The 19,775-nt window shown below is 42.4% G+C and overlaps 1 non-coding gene across 1 annotated transcript; it reads left to right on the forward strand.

Moving 5' to 3' along the window:
* Positions 1–17,593: 17,593 nt before the first annotated feature.
* On the forward strand, positions 17,594–17,680 carry TRNAS-GGA (transfer RNA serine (anticodon GGA)). Its single transcript has one exon. It is a non-coding gene; the product is annotated as a tRNA-Ser (tRNA).
* The last annotated feature ends 2,095 nt before the right edge of the window (positions 17,681–19,775 follow it).

The raw sequence follows: 19,775 nt of genomic DNA on the forward strand, positions 1-19,775 counted from the left end.
CACAGGCCTATTTAGTAAGTGGGGTGTATCCTTGGTGACACTTGAGAAATAATCCTATACTTCCAATAACCCACTACTTCCTCCACGGATGGTACATGGCAGGCATCTGCCGGAACTAGAGGCGAGCACTTTTCAATCAATTACGAGAGGCATTCGCTTCTCTGATCTTTAATAAGCGAAGCAACGAGCCTAGTAGGGGAAATACCTTCCTCAGGAATGTCATCAAAGCCAGGTTCTCCAATCGTAAAAGGGAATATTCCATGGCACAAGGGTTGTTTTTAGGTGCTGTCCTCGGCAGACCACCACAAAAGGTCCGAATCAGGCGAAACTTCTTTTGGTGCCAGCGAGAAGTAGTAACAAGAACTCCTCCTCTGTTCAATATCAGCCTGGTTTAGGTCTAGGTCATAATGCATTTTCTGATACCTTCCTTCGTCCATAGATCAGCGTTATGCTTCTGTCCCGTGATGAAGAAGGATAGAAGAATGGTAAGATAGGATCGTATTAGTGAGCCGTGGGAAAAGAGTTTTTTCGTACCTTGATTGGACCCACCCAAAAGCAACAGGAATCCCTTTCTCCTCCTATAAGGAAATCTCGTCGTTTCACTCTTCTTCAAGTACCATCGGATTAGTCAACTCAAACGCTGAGAGATTACTATAGAACCAAGGCGGCTTTGAGGCTGGCTCCACTCTCCAAATAGAGCAGTTACTTCGTTGACGACAAGAACCCCATTTCCACTAGCCAAAGAGCAATTCATTTCTTCGACTCGATGCCTCCTCATTTGCTCCCATTCCCATATTAATAAAAGAATTAGGGAAATGCGAGGGAAAAGAATGCCAAAAGCATTTAGAGATTTGACTGGGATTCGTTCTGGCTCAGATGGCGAGGGATTGCTATAACTATTTTTAGAAGCATTAATGAGATCTCTTTTTTTCACAAAGTGATATGGAAAATCATGCGGAAGAACCTATATGTAAAAATAATTCCAGATTCCCATCATACATTACCAAACTTCCAAATAAGAATAAGCTAAAAATGGATAAATACCTTAAGGAACTGGAAGCAGACCCTGATTATAAAGGGCAACCTCCTAAACCATCAGTATTCCTTGTAGGTGACATTGAAACCATTCCCTTGTTGGATCGGAACTATGTTCCCGCGGAGATAATAGAATCCAAAATCTTCCCCGCCACCACGCTTATGCAGCCGCCTTTATGACTGTCAATTCAGACAAGAAACTATCAAAGATTTATATTAATCATTATAGTTCCCACGAATACATAAATACGCACCCATCATTTTATGATCGAAGTGATTGTGTACTCCAAGCATTCATAAATGGAATACTTTCTGTTGTAAGCAAACAAAGAAAGTCACTAATTATTTACTTTCATAACATGAGTCGATTCGATGGTATTCTGATGACCCAACATCTTAGTAAGTTTCACCCCGACTTGAAAGTGGATACTGTAATGCGAAATGGTATTATGTACGAGGTTGCTGTTTCTAGACGTGTTCAGGACGGTAGGAATAAATCACGTCTCCTTTTCAAAATGCGGTGTTCGTTGTTGATTCTCCCTGATTCGTTAGCAAACTTAGCTAAACAATTGTGTTAGGAATAAGAAAGCGATGTCGGCGGAAGAAATACGAAGAAACCTATCACACTTTTGTAGTATAGACGCGGTGCACCTGATTTTATAGGCATCGGAATGGGTTTATCTTGGAAGATCTTGACTTCTCCGTGCCTTCTGCCTCCGACACATCATATCTCCTATGCCGACCTCGTACTTTTGATCACTTCTTCCTTACGAATTGTATCTATTACGAATTGTGTCTATTTAAGCTTTTTCTCGATTGATATTCATTTTTTCATCTATCTCATGAAATTTCCCTTCTATTAAGCGATAAAGAGCAATTGACGAAGTCAGCAGGAAGTCCGTCAGATGACGGTATGGATCAAAGGAATCCTCCTATCTTCGACTGAACACCCTTTTACTGGGATTTCGCATTCCTATTCCGATTGGCAGAAGCCTTTCTTTCTGTTTGTGCCGCCCTATGGCGATTTCTTACTCAACGTTTGCACTTTCTTACCAACTCTTGTACAAGTTAGGTTCAGCGTTGTTCTGACGATTAAGATTTCTCTGTTTGACGGTTTTTACCTTCAACAACCTTTGTTGCATCACTTCTCGATAGCTTTAGTGCTCGGAGAGTAAGCATAGCATATTGTCAGCTAGTTATTTATTGATAGCAAACAGCTAGTAGGTCAAGCCGGAGCCTTCACTCACTCAGCTTGGGTCAGCACCGTATCTCTAATTGGCGGAGACGAACTCCAATCCACCCACTTCATTTGTTTCCCAAGGAGGGTCATCAGCGAGTCCGCTCTCCCCAAGGTAGTTAAAAGGCGTAGGTACGCATTCCCCTGCACCAATGTACCGAAGCACTTTACCTTTAATCACTAGATGGGCTCGAGCCAGGGTCCTATTTTCGTTCTCCATGACTTCAAAGCTGCTTCTCTTTATCAATTCTGGACAGTTCTATAAACATTGGTACCAGGGGTTCTATGACCAAAAATCTTATATTTTTTTTTCTCCTGGCGTTTATGTATTTATTATCGCTGTCTAAATGCGATGACTGTCGTCAGCAAGTATCCAGTGCCCATAGTCGAAGAACTCCTGGATGTCTGGTGCCTCATGGTTTTCTAAACCCGATCTCAGAGCTGGTTATCACCAGATTCGTATGGCAGCTGGCGATGAATTCAAAACAGCCTTCCAGACTCTGGAAGGGCACTACGAGTACAAGGTCATGTCCTTCGGCCTCGCGGGAGCACCAGCCACCTTCTTGGGAGCCATGAACGCCACTCTCAAACAAACCCCTTCTGCGCAAATGCGCCCTGGTGTTATTTGACGACATTTTAGTCTACAGTGCCTCTCTTGAAGATCACACAATCCACTTGCAATCAGTGCTTGAGTTGTTAAGAAGGGATCAATGGCAAGTCAAACGCTCAAAGTGCTCTTTCGCTCAACGCCAGTTATCCTATTTGGGCCATACTATCAGCCAGCATGGGGTTGCCACTGAAACCCACAAAATTAAGAACATTGCCAACTGGTCTTCTCCGCAATCAGTCAAAGAAGTCCGCAGCTTCTTAGGTTTGGCCGGCTATTACAGGCGCTTCGTTCGCCATTTCGGCATCATTGCAAAGCCACTGACACATCTCCAGAAGAAACATGGGGAGATCCTGAGCTTTGAGGCAACTAAAGAAACAGGATGCTTTTCAGTTATATTTAAGAACAGAAGAGGAAGACAAAGCAACCCTAGGATTTCTCTGCTCCCAGTGCTTAATACGAAAAGCTCGACATAAACCCAAGGACGGGCAACCGCTGCTAAACCAGGATCTCCATCTCTTTGAATAAAAGCCATCCTTTCCATCGACCAGCCTACGAGCATCTTCGGTACTATAATGAAGGACGTTGACACTATCCCATTCTACGTAGCAGGGGTAATTCCAGAAACATCCTATCTAAAAATCATTTAGAGATAAGTTTCTATAGAAAGATAAGCGGGTGTACAAATGAACTTTCTTATGATACTATGATACTCAGATACCACTCATTGGATGGGACCGGTGGACCATTGATCGATAAAAAGTAGTAAATAAGCCCTTTTCTCGCAGGTACGAGAGATTGCACAACCTTGCCTTGAACGCTTGAAGTTCTAAATAAATCTGAAGAGGAAGGCCAATTGTATCATGTCAGCAATGGTACTCTCCTGGGCTATAGACTGTCACCTGCTTCAAGGTATCTTGCTTGTGAAAGCCGAACAAAGAAGAAAAGAACGAAATGGCGGTTCATCAGTAGTCAAAGGTGCAGACTTCATTCTTTGTTTCCTTCATCCTCTACCATTACGTTTTGCTTTTTAGGACTACCTAAAGGAAAGGAATAGAATGATCCATAGTCGTACCTACTTGAGGGCACCGAATGCATACAGCTTACGTCAACTTTATATATATATATAATTATTGATTCCATTCACACCCTTTGGGAACAGGAAACGGAGAACTTGTTGCTTTCTTCTGTTTTTGCTGTAGCTGAGGACAACTTAGATTGAAATGATTGACTTGATCTAGGTACGTGGTCCAAACGGATAGGTAGAATTACCCAGAGGGAGCCCTAGTTTCAGCATAAAAGGAAGAAGTCGGGTCCGCGCGCTTCCCCTTATCGGCTTGATCTTCTTCTGCCCCTCGGTAGAGTGAGTCTACTTAGCGAACTGGCAGGACGCGGAGATCGATTGATCAATATGCATATCGAGCATCTATAGTTATTCTCTCTTCCCAAAAGATATCTCAAGTCGCTTCCAACGTTTTGATGAGTAAGGGAGGGTATTTTCAACAAGATAACTATGGACGACCATCTTCCAATTTCCAATCTATATCTTTCATTGGGTAAGTAAGGGGAATAAGCAAGAACGGTGGAAAGCTTAAGAAAGTGCTAGTTCCTTTGCTGCGAATGGGTGGAATTGGTATCCCCAAAAGGTTGTTCTCTTAAAACCTCTGGCAAGGGGGTGTGGAAGAGTTCAAGTCTATCCCTTTGGTTAAGCTACTGTTGTTATACATCTCTACTATTATGGGCCACCACTTACTTAAAGGAAGTCGAGTACACATCTCCTTCAACCTGAAGGGCGAGGACCTGCAACGACGTAACGTTTGAAAGAAAAGTAACCAGCATAGGAGAGTGATCAGAAAGCATACGACTCGAGGGAGGGTTGGCTAATCAAATTAGAATGAAGATTCCGCTCTATATGATAAACGTTGGTTGACTTTGATATGAAGTGTTGATTGTGTTTTCTATTCGTTCAGACCCCGATAGTGCTTCTCGTTGTGACTGAAGGAAGGTTCATTCTGTGCAAGATATATGCTAGTTTACAAGCATGAGACCCTCCTTTCGGGCCGGTAGACAGAGGCCTCAGTTCCAACGAAATGGGGAGCAAAAAGAGGTCGTGTCATACCATACAGATGAAATGAATGAAAGATATTCCTGCTGTTTCTGTGCCTATTAGTACTTCGCTCTGACCACATCAAGAGGAGTAGTTTGTTTTTCTTTTGTAAAGCGAGCCCAAGGAAATATATAGGAGAACATAGCTTGTTTTGTAGTAAGTAAATTCAAAGGCTCAAATCGTCTATATCAATGCAAGTCTAGCTGGATGGAGTGACTCGTGCTTTCGAACCATAAACTAATGCCGCCTCTCGGGAGCGCGTGTTACTATTCCATTCTCTGGAGCACAATCCAACGGAAAAAAAGTATGTTTCCAACCTACACCTTTAGTTGTTCCAGCTCGTGAGGAAGACGACTATGGAATTCAGATTTCCTTTCTCTCGAAGCAAGCCAGTCCTTAATTAATGATAGGGAAGGAAGGAATTGCTCTTAGGCTTGTGAGTCTTTTTATCATATGGATGGGTCGTACAACCCTTACATGGTCTCTTGGCATGAAATTGGGTACTTTTCGTCTATGGCGAGATGGAAGTTATCTGCAAAGAATGCCAACTTAGGACCGTCAAAGTGGAAATCGTATCAACCCACCGAAACCGCTCTTTGGAATGGAATGCATAGTATTGTGCATTGGAATGGAAAAGTCGAATAATCAAGACATGGATCTAGTATCAACATGACCCAACTTCCATTCTCATGACCCAACTTATTCAATCACTTCCATTATCTTTCTATTGCTACAAATCGACAACAAAAAACATCCCTCGGAATTCCTGTTCGATAGGAAAAAATAGCTCTTCAACCAGAAATAGCAAGCAACATGTTTTTCTTCTCTCTTCCGGGCACACACCCTATCGGGTGACGCCACTGACAAACACCCTAAAGGGGAACGCAACACTTCCTATAACAGAAAAAGCAATATCTGAAATCTTTAAGCAACTAAAAAAGACGTATACTAAAAGATATGTGTTGAAAAGGGATGGTCAATAACAAGATGAACCCAATGCCCAATCTTCCCAATAGTATTCCTTAACTCTTGAATTGATACACTTGTTCATGGCATCTATTCTCTATCTTCACTTTTCACCTTCTCATCCTTAACCTCAGTGATCTGTTCCTCCTAGACATCCTTCTGCGTACAAAAACAGAAGAAGAAGCACGGGCATAAATCAATAGAATAGTTTAGTTTCATAAGTCTTTTTTGATTGGTATATCAATCATGGTTTATAGGGAAATAGTTAGAATAGGAAAGCTCTGTTAGTTACTAATGTTTGGGTTTTTGTTTACGGCAATAGTAGGTTTCTTGCTTGTCATATTTAGAATATAAGCATCAGTTACATTTGACGTCCAGCCTTTTTATAGAAGAGAAAGGAAGGTTAAGGGCAAGGGCGCAGCATAATATATAAGAAAAACTTGATCTTTGAGGGGAAATTTTTCCAACTAGACCGATAAATGAGAAAAAGTACCAGTCGTACCAAGAACCAAAGGCGCCAGCTTTCATTGATATATATACCGTATCTTTTAGCTGAAAAATATATGGATAAGAACCGGCTCTGGGAGGAGGGGTGGCGCGACAGAGCAATGAAAAGCTGGGATCTTTCCTTATCTTCGGTCGTGACGCCTTTTCCTTTTGTATGAGAAAGCGCTACAAAACATCCTTCTCGCGGGTTATCTTCTACTCAAGCAAGCTCTCTCCTATTCTTCATCCACCAACTAGCAGGAACGTAGGAGCACAAGAGGGTCATCATCTTCTGAAACGATTGGCTTTCGATCTGCTTTCCAAGAGGTGGTTTCTGACATGACCAGAAAGAGTGGAATTCTTGTTAGGATTGGCATGTCAAGTTGCTTTCTCGGACCCTAACATAAACCACCTTATCCTCACTCAGATTGTTCTTTTGGACTGAGCAGAAGCACGACCTCTATCTGACGTTTTCTCTATCCCTTCTAATCTCTCAATGGCATTTCCATCTCTCGATTCAATCAATCAAGTAAGTCCGGATGACACTTGTCTTTATTTAGTGTTTCCCCGGCTATTCAGCCATTACTTGCATCTCAGGTTCTTTGTACCCTTTTTTAGTGCCATGCACACTGAGGTTTCTGGCATGACCGAATCTTTTGAGAATATCGCTTATTACGTTAATTTCTTCATCTTGATGTACTCAATCCATTCAAATTCCATAATTCCAATGCTATAATCCCTATATTAAGATGAAGTAAGAAAGCATCAGTCCTCTTATTTTCTGTCTTCTATGAAAGAATGTAGCTCGCTCTTTCAACCCGGGGCCCCCTCTGGGGAACTGTTTGAGTTTTAGCATCGACCCCATTTCCTTTTGATCGTATTACGCTTGACTCGCTGCAAAACATTTCGCTTTCTGCGCCACGCTCGTACGTGGTTTACACTCCTAGCCTTTCATCTGACTTTGCCATCGGGCAATTGTTTGTTTTCAACTGGATTGGATTCCGAACCAAGAAAGATAGGCAACTTTCACTTGAAAGAAAGGAGCTTCAGAACTCTTGTATTCCACCGAATAAGAATAAGAATAAGAATAAGAGCAAGAAGGGGCTATCTTTGTGAAGGGACCGGCACCAGAAAGTAGATCATATGGCCTTTCTTTCGCCAAAATCAAGTAAAGCCCCGGCCCAAGAAATGCAGCAAAGCAAGTCGTCTTTGGTTTGGAGCTAAATTCCCGGATGTATAGGCTTGATCGAGTGCCTTACCTGAAATCGACGATATAAAGTGGGCTCTTTAGCTTGCTCCGACAGAGGTCTCCTTCTCCCTTAGCAGCGAGACCAGTCCCTACCTCTTTTCAATCAATCTTTCATACCGTATGCCTTTTCTACGCCTAAAACAAGTTCATGTCTCTCCTCTCTGAAGTCGGACCTTATTGAAAAGTAGTACGCTTTCTTTCGTGGTGTTCAGGATCCCATGCTTTGTAGTTCACGCATGGCTTTCTCTAACGAAGCTAATGCCGAATTAAAGACCTTAAACGGAAAGACACAGGAGGTGGCGAAAAACGAAAAAAGAGAAAGAGCTTACAAACTTCTCTGAACCCGGTAGCCAGCGGAGCCCTTATTCATGGGTTAGGGACTAGCATTGAACAAAGTTGGTGACAGCCGAAGAAAAAGTGAAAGGGCAAGTAAATAATCTAAACATGCGGGTAAGCAGCAAAAAAAGAATAAAAGTAACGCGCCCTACCTGTTAGTAAAGTAAGGCCTTCCAGAGCCTATCTAACACAGACATACACGCGGATGAGGACACAGAAATAAATGGACGTCGATCCGGTACTGAAATTGCATAGCAAAAAATGCAATATGTTCATACTTGATGAAACGCACATCATCCAATTCATGATTTAAGAACAAGAGAACGAGATATTGACTTTTTTTACATCTGTAACTACATTCTCACATTTCTTTTTTGATCTCATGACTTTTTATGCGATCGGAAAACGAATGAGATCAGAAAGATAGGCGGACGACTTGACCATAAGGTCGGATGTTTCCGTGAGCAGTAAGCAGCGGATCTCCCCTTTTTGGGGGAAAGCTGGTGGCCCTTTTGGCGTGTTAATTCTTTCGACGGGGCGGCCTTCTTCGTTCGGTAGATCCGGTCGAGGTGGTTTTCGTTTACCAGCGCGTAGGTGGTCTAAGTTCCTATGACCGAGTCTTTCTGGCCCCTGTGAACATATTTTCTTAATGTATTAAAGAGGGCCTCTCTAACCGGTGAAAAGTGGTAGGTGTCCACTAACGGCTATTCCTGGCTCGGCTCCGATAACGCAATTCCGGGAGGAGTCGGTAGTTGGGCACTGGATCCCTTCGGACCTGGAGAACGTGTGACACTGGGTCGGGGTTTGGTGAACCAACAGGTCGCTCCTTTAGTTGAAGTATCGGGCCCCTTTTTCGTTGCCTAGGTTACACCTTCGGAATACCCCAGACGGGGATTTCGCTCTATTCCCCCCAATCTTCACTTTACGCCACGCCGACTCTCCGTCGTGGAATTAGACCAAGGGTCGAAGACCCATACCATAGGACCCCGTCTCCCGTATCTTATCTTTCGCGCGTAGGAGATCGAGACACAGCCTTAGGGCTATGGGGAAAGTGGATCGATTGCCCTAGAATTACAACTACGTAGAGGGTCTCTACAAGTCTATAAATAAGTTCCAAAAAATTGATCGGTAGTAGTCCGGTCGCACCCGAACAATAATATTCCAGAGGGAAATGCACCTAAGATCAAATATTTTGAGCCGGCTTCCGTGGAAAATTCAGACTTTCTTTTTGATGCTGCGATCACATAAAAACATAAACTTTGAAGCTCAATAGCTAAATACATGGCAATTAAATCATGAGCCGGGATCATTAAGAGCATACTGCGAGTAGGAAGTGGAATTAATACAATGAATTCAGAAGCATCAAACCTCTCTTTTTCGAAAAAATCGAAACACATCGAAATGGTACCAGCCGTACTTAATAATAGAAGGATTTGGCAGAAATATGTAAAATTGTCCCTCCTAAAAAAATTATTCCAGAATAAATGGGCAATAGTTAGGAGAGGTGCGCCAGCGGCGAGCAGAAGCAAGGTTATTAGATACCGAAGGAAAGCCCGGCCAGAACCACACGTGCAAGTTTCCCTGCATGTGGCTCGTCCGTGATAACTTCTTCGGATTTGCGTGAACTAGCGGACCGATCACTAAGTGGTTAGTACCTCCAGCATGAGCGAACCTTTTCAGAACTGGTTAGGAATGGGCGCCACTATCCCAGCCCGGATCCAGCCAGGTTCTATTGATCATGTCCCCTTCCCAACAGTTGTATCTTGTCTTGGGGCGTCTTTCTTTGGCTTTACTATCAAGCCAGACGCGGCGCCCTTTCGCATTATCATCTACCGCCCTTTCTTTCCTCCCGTCCCTTCACGCATGAAGATCGTCGTATGTATGTTCGACTTCGGTTGCCGGTGCAATAGAATTGGCGGGAGTATATTATGGCAGGATCAGTCACCTGGGCAAACCAAAACCCTCCTCCAAGAAGAATTGTGCTATGCCCCCCCCGATATCCCTATAGAGCGAAAGAGCTGCCTGGTGATCCCTAGGTTGCAGCACGTCCGGTCGTTAACTCCTCGCTAGCTGCCGCCGTTTCTAGGACCGACCGACGCCTCACCTGCATGCACAGGTACCTACGTAGTGTAGTGTCGGTCGCACATTCATAATAGCGTTCGGACTCATGTGCCTTCCTGAACCAGGGGAGTTCCCTTGCTCCTGCTGCGTACGATTAGCCGGCCTTGCGGCGGCAAAAGGATTAGGACGTCCCCCCATGCTAAGGTTCCCTGCGGTCCGGCCGCATTAGGTTAGGGAGCTGGGCGATAATAGCTCCTCCGCATCCCAAGCGCGCTGCCCTCCTAGGCGCGCAACACTAAGTAATCCAAGCCAACCCACATTACTAACTAACGGTGGATAATCATCTTTCTTAGAGGTACTAAATACAACTCCATGAATGAGCAAAATGAAGGTTGCGTTAATGATAAAGATCTCTGGGGAAACCGCTAAAAAAAGATTGAACATGTGGTTCCGAGTTTCGATAACTTCTTCTACTTTCATTTCCTCCGTCTTCCAAATCGCAGAGTTAATTCAAAAGCCTAGGTGTTATTACTGAGCTGCTGCTCTTTTTTCTCTAATTCCCTTCTCAGATCCTCCGACTACTCCTCCTTATCCTACTCACTCGAAGTTTCGTTGGTCATTTATTGTTTTTTTAGCCTCTTTGACAAAGTTAGTAAGAAGAAAAACCTCGATCTTCAGTACACTTCACACCCACACAATCTCTATTTGAAACTAACACTCCATTTCCAGATAGCGAGCGATCGCTCAGCAATGATACCGCGCCGGACGAAGTACCTATCCCCGGGGACCACGCTTTTTTACTTGTTTCCTTTTTTTTTTCTTTCTATACGAAATTCAGACGATTTCGTTTGTGTTCATGTTGGCGATTTCAGATGTGAATGAGGCCGGTCGTCTCCCCTTCCTACGGGTTCCCCAGTGACACATCAACCACGCCCCTTCCTTTTCTCCGATCATAAATAACCTGATCTCTTTCTTTCTAATTCATCCCCTTCTTTCTAATTCAAAAAAGAAAGGGGGGGGGGGGCGGTAAGGCAGGCTCGCAACTTACAAAGGGCACTCGCTGCTCGCAGGCCTGCTCTTTCTATTATGATTTCTATGTCTATGAAAGCTCCTTTGACTCCAGCCCCATAAGCTATTCTTTCACCTGCACCAGCTCTTGGTCTTTGTCCAGGACAAAGATATCGCAATAGTGGAATAAGGAAGTGCAAGTTGGCGATCGAAGCAAAGGAAAGATCAAGCCGAAGAGGATACCTGGGGCCATCTAAGACGGCTGTAGTAAATAGCTTACACGACTGATCAGGCTCATCAACCTATGGAACCTCACGCTATGTTGCTATGATTCTTTTATCACGAAAGCATGTCGGGCGAAGGAATAAAACGCGTACAACACTAGCAAGAAGAGACTTGCCAAAGAATTCGATGCCTCACAGGATCCTGCAAAAGCGGAGTCCAAAAAAGCACGAGTCGGGTCGGCGGTTTCAGATTCAGATAGTTCAGTTCAATCATCATCTGACACCTTTCGGTGCCATTCCTTTTGAAACTGGCGTTTCTTTTGTCAAAGAATTCGATGCCCCTGCGAAAAACCGAGTCAAGAAAGAGGTAAGGGCCGGGTCAGAGGCGGAACAGACATTCAAAGCAACCGAACCATAGATCCAGCTTTGCAGGACAAGCATAACGAAAGTAAGCATTTGGCCAGACATTCAAATAAACCCTATATCTAGAAATCCATCATCCCTGTCTGAACGGTCTAAGCATCATATCTTTTTCTTTTCACTTCCGCTGCATCGTCCGGACATCAGAAATAGCTGCATTAGCAGCATCTCGCTACAACTCCCTTGGCAACCCTAGCACCAACAGGAACAACTCAGTTCAAGCTAGCAACAACTAACAATTTCTACTTCCTCGAACAAGAGCTTGCTTTTAGTTCACGTTAGCTACATTCGTTTTAATAGAAAGATGGGAAAGGCTAGGTTAGCAGAAGACTATGCTTGTGCCACAAACTTATTGCTTCGGAGAAGCATTTCTTCAATGAATCTTACTCAGTACAGTATTCATAAGGGACCTGTATCTAAATATTCTGTTCTAACATTCCTATTTTGGTTGGAAGTTTCTCAAATGAAAGAGCACAACCCTTTCCATCACTTCTCTACATACTGGCATTCGGAGCTAGGAGCAGAGAAGAGAAGTCAATCGGAAGAATCGTAAAAGCCTGGAGCTCAAACATTGCGTTCTACACTTTACTTTTGTTTTGTATCTCTGAAACAGGAGTGAAAAGAAATCAGCTCATCCACCGCTAACTAAACAGGGCGAAACTAGCTCTTCTTTGGTTTCCCTGGGTCCAAGTTGGGGCAAAACCTGCTCTTTTCCCGCAAAAAGTCTATCGTACTAGGTGGCGCGACACGCGACATAGGTAGTAAAGTAGTGATTTTGGGCCCAATTCATACTTCTTTTTTGATTGGAATTCTTATCCTAGCTCGGCCTACTCGCGAGATGTTAGCCTTCAGCCTGATTACATAAAGCATAGCACTTCTGATCGATTTGAATATTCCATTCCCTATTTCCTTGAGCGCTTTCACCATTAACCCATGGGTGCCAAGACCATCCCCCCGGCTCTTTCTTCTTCTACTTCATATAATAGAACACAAGGATCGAACCTACTTTGCTTTAAGTCTGTTTACTTTTTAACGCCGTCTACGGAGAGACAAGATGAGAGAGGAGAGAGGAAGCTGAACGACAAGAGCTGACGAAGTCCAATCAAGCTGAGGCCTGGAAAGAGTTAAGAAAAAACACCTTCTACCTGCATTCATGGGTGCTCAACGATAGATTCCACATCAAGATAGGCAAAGCGGGATACAGCTCGTTTATTACCTCAAAGAAAACAAGAAACAGGTCTTTTCTAATCACGGAACACGAGAATAGCATGCACGGGAGAAGGATTTAGGGAAAGGTACACGCTGCTTTTTCGGAGTCTATAGGGGAAAGGTACACGATGATTTTTCGGAGTCTATAGGGGAAGATTCCACCAGCCCCAATTGCTTTGGGTGAGAGATCGAACCTCCACTCGTTTCTGGTTTCTGCTTTCTCCCTAGGGAAAGAAGATATGATACTTTTCGAAGAATGCAATCCCCGCATTCCGGCCCTGCTCTGCAAATCAACATCTGAAGATCTACGGGTCACCATAGTCTTCTGATCCACTAATAAGATTCCGCGCTCGAGATGATGTGATCTGAACGAAAAGATAGATACATCCGAGCTGCCCAAGGATATGGTCTGGGTACCGATCTGCTAGGATAAGGGGGAGATCCTAGTACTCAAAAGGCTGGGTAAATTTCGAAATTAAGCGGAGGAAATCCACCAATAAGAGAGTAATAGAAAATACTGTTATCATGAAGAAATTCTTTCAATCCATTAAGAAGATACTTAATTCGTTATACAATAGAGACGGGGAAAAAGATGATGATAAAAAACTCCACAATAATAAGAAATCCAAGAAAAAAGATATAACGGATGAGGAAGGAGCTAAAGAACCTATCAACAATGATGCATCTAGTGGCAGTAATGATGCATCTACTTCTACTTCCCCTAACCCTAATGATGGTTCTAGTTCCACTAATGATGGAACAAATCCAAATGTGAAAACTAGTGCACCTAAGCACGACGATCATGGTATAATCCACCATTTTATATGGGGTGGTGGTAGTTCAAACGGTGGAGATAGTTCCAACAGTGGTTGGACTTCCTACTTGAATTCACCTATTGATAGATTTGTGAAAAATCGAAAAACATTTACCAATTTAGATCAAAGAGGTCTAAATGGTTTTATTGCCAAAATAATAGGGTTTATAGGTCCAACAACAATTGTGCTTCCATTCTTTTATAACAGTTGGATGCCGAGGATAGGTTTGTTTTCCATGTTTGTTAGAGAGCCACACGACTTTCAAATAGGAGTTAGCGTACGACCATATACCACGTTTCACAATTATGGAACTCTAGTTATGGAATATGTATATATAAAATATTTGTTCCACGCTCAGGTAGGCTGGCGACAATATAAATGTATATATTTGATAAGTTTAAAGAAATAAATGATTCGCTAGGTTTGTTTTTTATCGATAATATTTACTTAAGGGATACTTTTGACGTTATTCAGCGATTCTCACATAGCGGTCTTGGTTTGAAATCCCTTTTGAAACGTGAAATCATAAACAAGTTGGTTGAAGTAGTAATACCATTTTATGATGAGAATTCTAAGTCGTATGTGTACGGTTATTTTGCTTTTCTAGTATACGCAGGGTTATTTTGTACTGTCTGGTATAAGTATATACCTTGGGATCCATATATAAAACCTGCTGATTTAGCTCCACCATCACTGGATGTATTTAACACCTATCATGCCGATGTCGTGGGTTATAAGAAGGTCACATACCTGATTACTAAGGACATTGTCCAAACAAACTATGGTAGACACCTTTAAACAGCCATCATTTAACGAAGTAGTAAATTCGAATGACTACAACCTTGATCAATCTGATCACAAAGTGCGTTTTTCATGCTTATGCACTGGTATCATGGTTTCTATGTTGTTAGTAACAAAAACACTTCTTCCACATTAAACAGTACTGCATAGATACAAGTTTAGCACAATGAATTTCTGAGTTATTTCACACAAGGAATTTACAAGCTAATGAAAATCAATAGATTTATAGGATATCTATCTAAATACGGCTCCTATCGTTTAAGGTTAGTAAATACATACTAGGAAATGCTCTTCAGGGATACCAGAACTGGAAGATCCTGTCAAGGGGAAACAGGACCTTAATAAGCGCCATCCCGAGACTTGGACTCGAGGGATGGTAAGATCAATAGGAGAAGGAGATATGATACAATTACTATGATCAGGATACCTTATATGAGCCATACTTATCCAGGGAATCAATCGCGTGAGGGTGTTGTTGATAGAGGGAGCTCTGGCCAGGAGAGGCTAGAGCGAGTGATAGCAACGGAAAGGTAAGATCAAGAAGGAAACAAGGCTTAAGAGGACCCTAATGCACCAATACTTTAGGCATTCCAACTTCCAATACATACTTATCATGGAATGAAATCCAAGAGGAGCAAGCATATCACTGAGAATAGCTAGCTGAAATCAAGGATGCTATCACAATATTCAATGGAATCGTTACATCGGAATAAGATAGACCCGCTTCGATGCTGTATTCAGTATGTCAGCTAGGAGCCAGAACTCACTATGCCATAGTCATACAATCAACCTGTGTATTAACAGCAATATCTAGACAGGCAGGATGGATTAATTATATTGATGGCCAAGATAAGGTGCTCAAAGGGGAAGCACTCTTCATCAAGTAATGACCCCTGGGGGCGGGTACTGCGAAAAGAAAGCAACGCATAAGCTCTTGTTCCTGATACGGTTCGAAAGTAGTGCAAAGAAAAGCGGTACTTCGGTCGGAAAGAAAGCTGCAGGAGGGTTAGTGCTAAAATCTTCTTGTTCGGATGGTTGAGAGAAGGAGGTGTGTCCTGTGGCGGATACACCGATTGATCGAGACGCCTCAAGGCCACCGGAGGGAGAAATAGTGATAGCAACGCTTACAAGGAATGCTGGGATAAGTTGGGAAGAAGGCAAAGATACTGGCGACTAGATCCTTGTGGCAGATTGGAAGATACCGATATCTCTATTTCAATTTGTTGATTGATGGTTTAAGGAAATGGCAGTGGTCCAAATCTTGCACATTTACTGTTACTTCTATGTATAAGTTCCTTGCTCAGGTGTGGCCCAGCTTTCATATCTTATTGGGATAGCTACATTGCCCTGGCCGGGTATTGCGAAGGAAGGAAACACCTTGTCCGAGTCAGGCGATGCTAAAGGATGGATTAAAAAACTCATGGATGCTATCTCTGTTATTGCTGCTTAATGCCCTATTTATACCGATCTAGCTTATAGCTGGGATTTCTAGAAAGATAAGCTGATGCAGCCCTCAGGGATGGAGTGCCTAAACTAACCTTCCTGAACAGAAGTAGCAGAGGTAGAAGATATGTAAATCGTACCATCAAGGGGAAATGCACTATTGTTATGCTTGGGCCAGGTTAGCTGATCAAGGGAATATTCCTATCGGAAGAACAATCAGAAAATAAGGAGATAGTCAGTTGGCACTTTTCACACAAGAACCGCTTTTCGTATTAAGCACGGGAGTCGTAAGGAAAGACCTCTGCGTAGCTATCAGAACGAATTAATGAACGAAATAAACGAATTCCGGTGAAACCAAGGCGAATTTCTGAGCCAGCAGTGGGAAAAAGATGCCAAGTATTGAGATGCAACATTATGAATGGTGCGATCCGAAGTCTTACTATTTACTCCAAATTGACTCAAATGGTTGACTGAACTTCACAGAGGACTAAAGCCGGGAACTTAAACTAATGGTTTTGCCTTTCCACTTCCCAATTGACTCTCATAAAAGGCTAGGCTACCTCTTCACATCGCACCTGATCCCGAATCATGTGCTCTGTTCAGGGGATCAATAGTGGCTATTAAGCTTTTCCCTTTCTATATATTCTTGAGAATAAGTAAATACCATCCTTTTTCCTATCAGCATCTCTCTATCTGACAGTAAATATTGCTTTCAATCGATCAGGCACTAGGTTATTAAAGTATGGATATGCCATATAATAAGGGAAAAGGCCTCAAGTTTTTTTTAGCGCAAAAGAAAAGCCGATTCCAAATTTTCTATTTCCCGGCAAGTCTATGAGAGTCCTATTACGGATCCTCTGATCTTTAGCTTGAATGGTCGTGTTTTTATATAATTAGGTCTTTCTTCTGAGCTCTTCTATTACGGTACGGAAAAATCAAACCTATCACTCTCAAAGAATGGGTAAAAAGAATTCAAGCTAGGGGAGCCTACACTCTCTAACTACCTATACTACGCCCCCATTGATTGGAAACCCTCGGGGAAAATGATCCCATAAACAAAGGAATTATACAGTACGAAATAGCAAAAAAACAGACTAATTCGATTCTAAAAAATCGATAATAGATATTTTATTCTGCTTAAATTGTCCCGACAAGGAGAGATATTCAATATTTGAATCAGATTGGATTTCGTAGTATACCAATGTGAGCCAAACTATTACTATTTCATCTAACTTGAATAACCAAGGACTGAATTTGACTATGGATTCTGATAACTCGAGAAGTTTTTATTTGGTTATGATCCAAAAAGAAAAAAGAAAGGTTTAACAAGCCATGAGAAAATAGAGTAAAGTAACCATACGTTCTGTTTGCATAACGTGTATACGCCACGCCATACAATCGAAATAGAAACATGGGACGATTCCAGAATTTTGAATAGATCCGTGGGGATGAGAGAAGTTGTTGTTGAGAAATATGAAATTGGAAAGGAAGTCAAACTCCCTATGGAACCTGTGATCGGTTGTACCTGTACTTTAGTGATACGAAAACTCGCTATTCACTCAGTTTCTGGTCAATAATAAGATTATGTAGGAGAGATGGCCGAGTGGTTCAAGGCGTAGCATTGGAACTGCTATGTAGGCTTTTGTTTACCGAGGGTTCGAATCCCTCTCTTTCCGTTTCTGTTAATTCACCAACGTTACCGACCACAATGAAATTTCTAGTAAGAGGAAAATCCGTCGACTTTCTAAATCGTGAGGGTTCAAGTCAAGTCCCTCTATCCCCAATAAAAAGCCCATTTTACTTCCTAACTATTGTACCAACCTCTATTTTTCATTAATGGTTCAAACAAGATTCACTATCTTTCTTATTCTACTCTTTCACAAACGGATCCGAACTGACTTCTTTGGATCTTATCCCATTCATACAAATGAACATATTATAGTATAGGCAAGTAATCCCTATTATTAAGTAAGTCATTCACAATCCATATCATTATCCTGATATTTACTAAGTCCAATTTGAGAATACTTTTTTCTTTTTTAGTCCCTTTAATTGACATAGATACAAGTACTCTACTAGGATGATGCACAATAAATAGTCAGGATAGCTCAGTTGGTAGAGCAGAGGATTGAAAATCCTCGTGTCACCAGTTCAAATCTGGTTCCTGGCACAGAACGAACAATGAATGCCTTTTCGGGAAAGAAAAGGGCCACATATTTTTTATAGGGAAAAGCTTTTTTTAAGGGGAAGAATCATCAACAAAAAATCCAGGAAAGAACAGCGAAGGAAAAACGTGAAAAAACAAGTGTTTTCCCGGAACGGAATAGCGGAAATTCCATACGTTGATCACCAATGTTGCATGTCTTTCCTTAAGCTGGAGTACTTTGAGTTAGAAGGCCTACTTTATTCGTCCTTTTAAAGCCTACTTATTCGTCTAGCTATTTCCAATTCTAATAAATAACCCGATCATATCATATCTTGGAAAACCCTAAGACTACCCAAGGCTGTACCCTACAGTGTTACCTATAGTCTATACTTGTGTATACGTTGCCTTCTGGGGTGGCAAGCTAGAACCAAGTAGTCTAGGTATCAATTCCAATTTAAGTCAATGATCCTCATTTTCTCCAACATTAAGAAGATTATTGGTAAGGTGACCAACCATCACGCAGGATTCCGGGTCGGAGTAGCACCTCTTGCCTGATATATACAGGTCGTTACTGGCGATTCGTTTGTGCCCTATGGTGTTCAATTGCCCGTTTGTTCCCTCCCCCTCGGGACGGGTCAACCTACTTTGCCCGCTCAGGCGCTCCAAAATGCTCTGACTAGACCGCCGACACCCATGATTTGTCCATCATTCAAAATGGCATTTCGTAAGGGCTCATAAGGTAGGAGGAATCACAGATCCTCCGTGCACTTTCGCCTAGAGTTAGTTTGATTTTTCACTACTGTCTGAGTGGTGGCTAAACCCTGAAACTTTTCCTTGAAATGAAATAAAGATCTAACTTTATTCCAGTAGTGGTTTCCGCAAATGTAGATAATCTTGTTGATTAACACCCACTTTCCATACCCTGCAATTCAGAGGCCATCACCTCTGGTCTTTTAGTAACATATCAGTAAACAAGGCTCTCCTCGTGTAGCTTTTTGTTCTCGAGGAAGAAAATCTCATTGATTACTTATAATGCCGGATGAAGCAAGTTACAGCATTGGTTCTTTCGTGATTCACGTATATTGGAAATCTCTTTCTTTAGGAAATGGGATGGCATTCAATTCTCACTTAGGGATTCTCTTCTTCCTGAACATTCATGAAAAGAAGGACTCTGGCTTTAATGCTAAAGTTTAGTACTGGGCCGAGCGTACTTACCTACTTAGACAAGAGGGATACTTATAGATCTCTATGAGCGTAAGGCAAAGTGGGCAAGACTACTTCCACAACTACATTTTCGCTTAAGCAGGACCTGTGAGACCTCGAAGCAACCGTCTACTACTAGTTATAGATGCTATTTCTAATTGAATAGAATGGATGCTTCACAGCGGTTCTGCGACAGGCAGGGCAGCCGGGTGAACATAGGCAGCTGTTCCTATAGAAACACAAGTCTTTCTCTAAAGCACGACCTTCCGATTGGACTACGTCTGGTCTCTATCCTTTTTATTCCAAAAATGGGTCCTCGATCAAAATGATCTGGTGTCTATGTCCATGCCTGAGGTTGGTAAACCCTATATCTATTGCGGGGTGGTTTGAGGAAGGGACAGCTTGTAACCCACGACTTACTA

This window comes from Triticum urartu, unplaced genomic scaffold, assembly GCF_056163025.1.
Source record: "Triticum urartu cultivar PI428250 unplaced genomic scaffold, HENAU_Tu73 scaffold216, whole genome shotgun sequence".
In the NCBI taxonomy this organism is placed as follows: domain Eukaryota; kingdom Viridiplantae; phylum Streptophyta; class Magnoliopsida; order Poales; family Poaceae; genus Triticum; species Triticum urartu.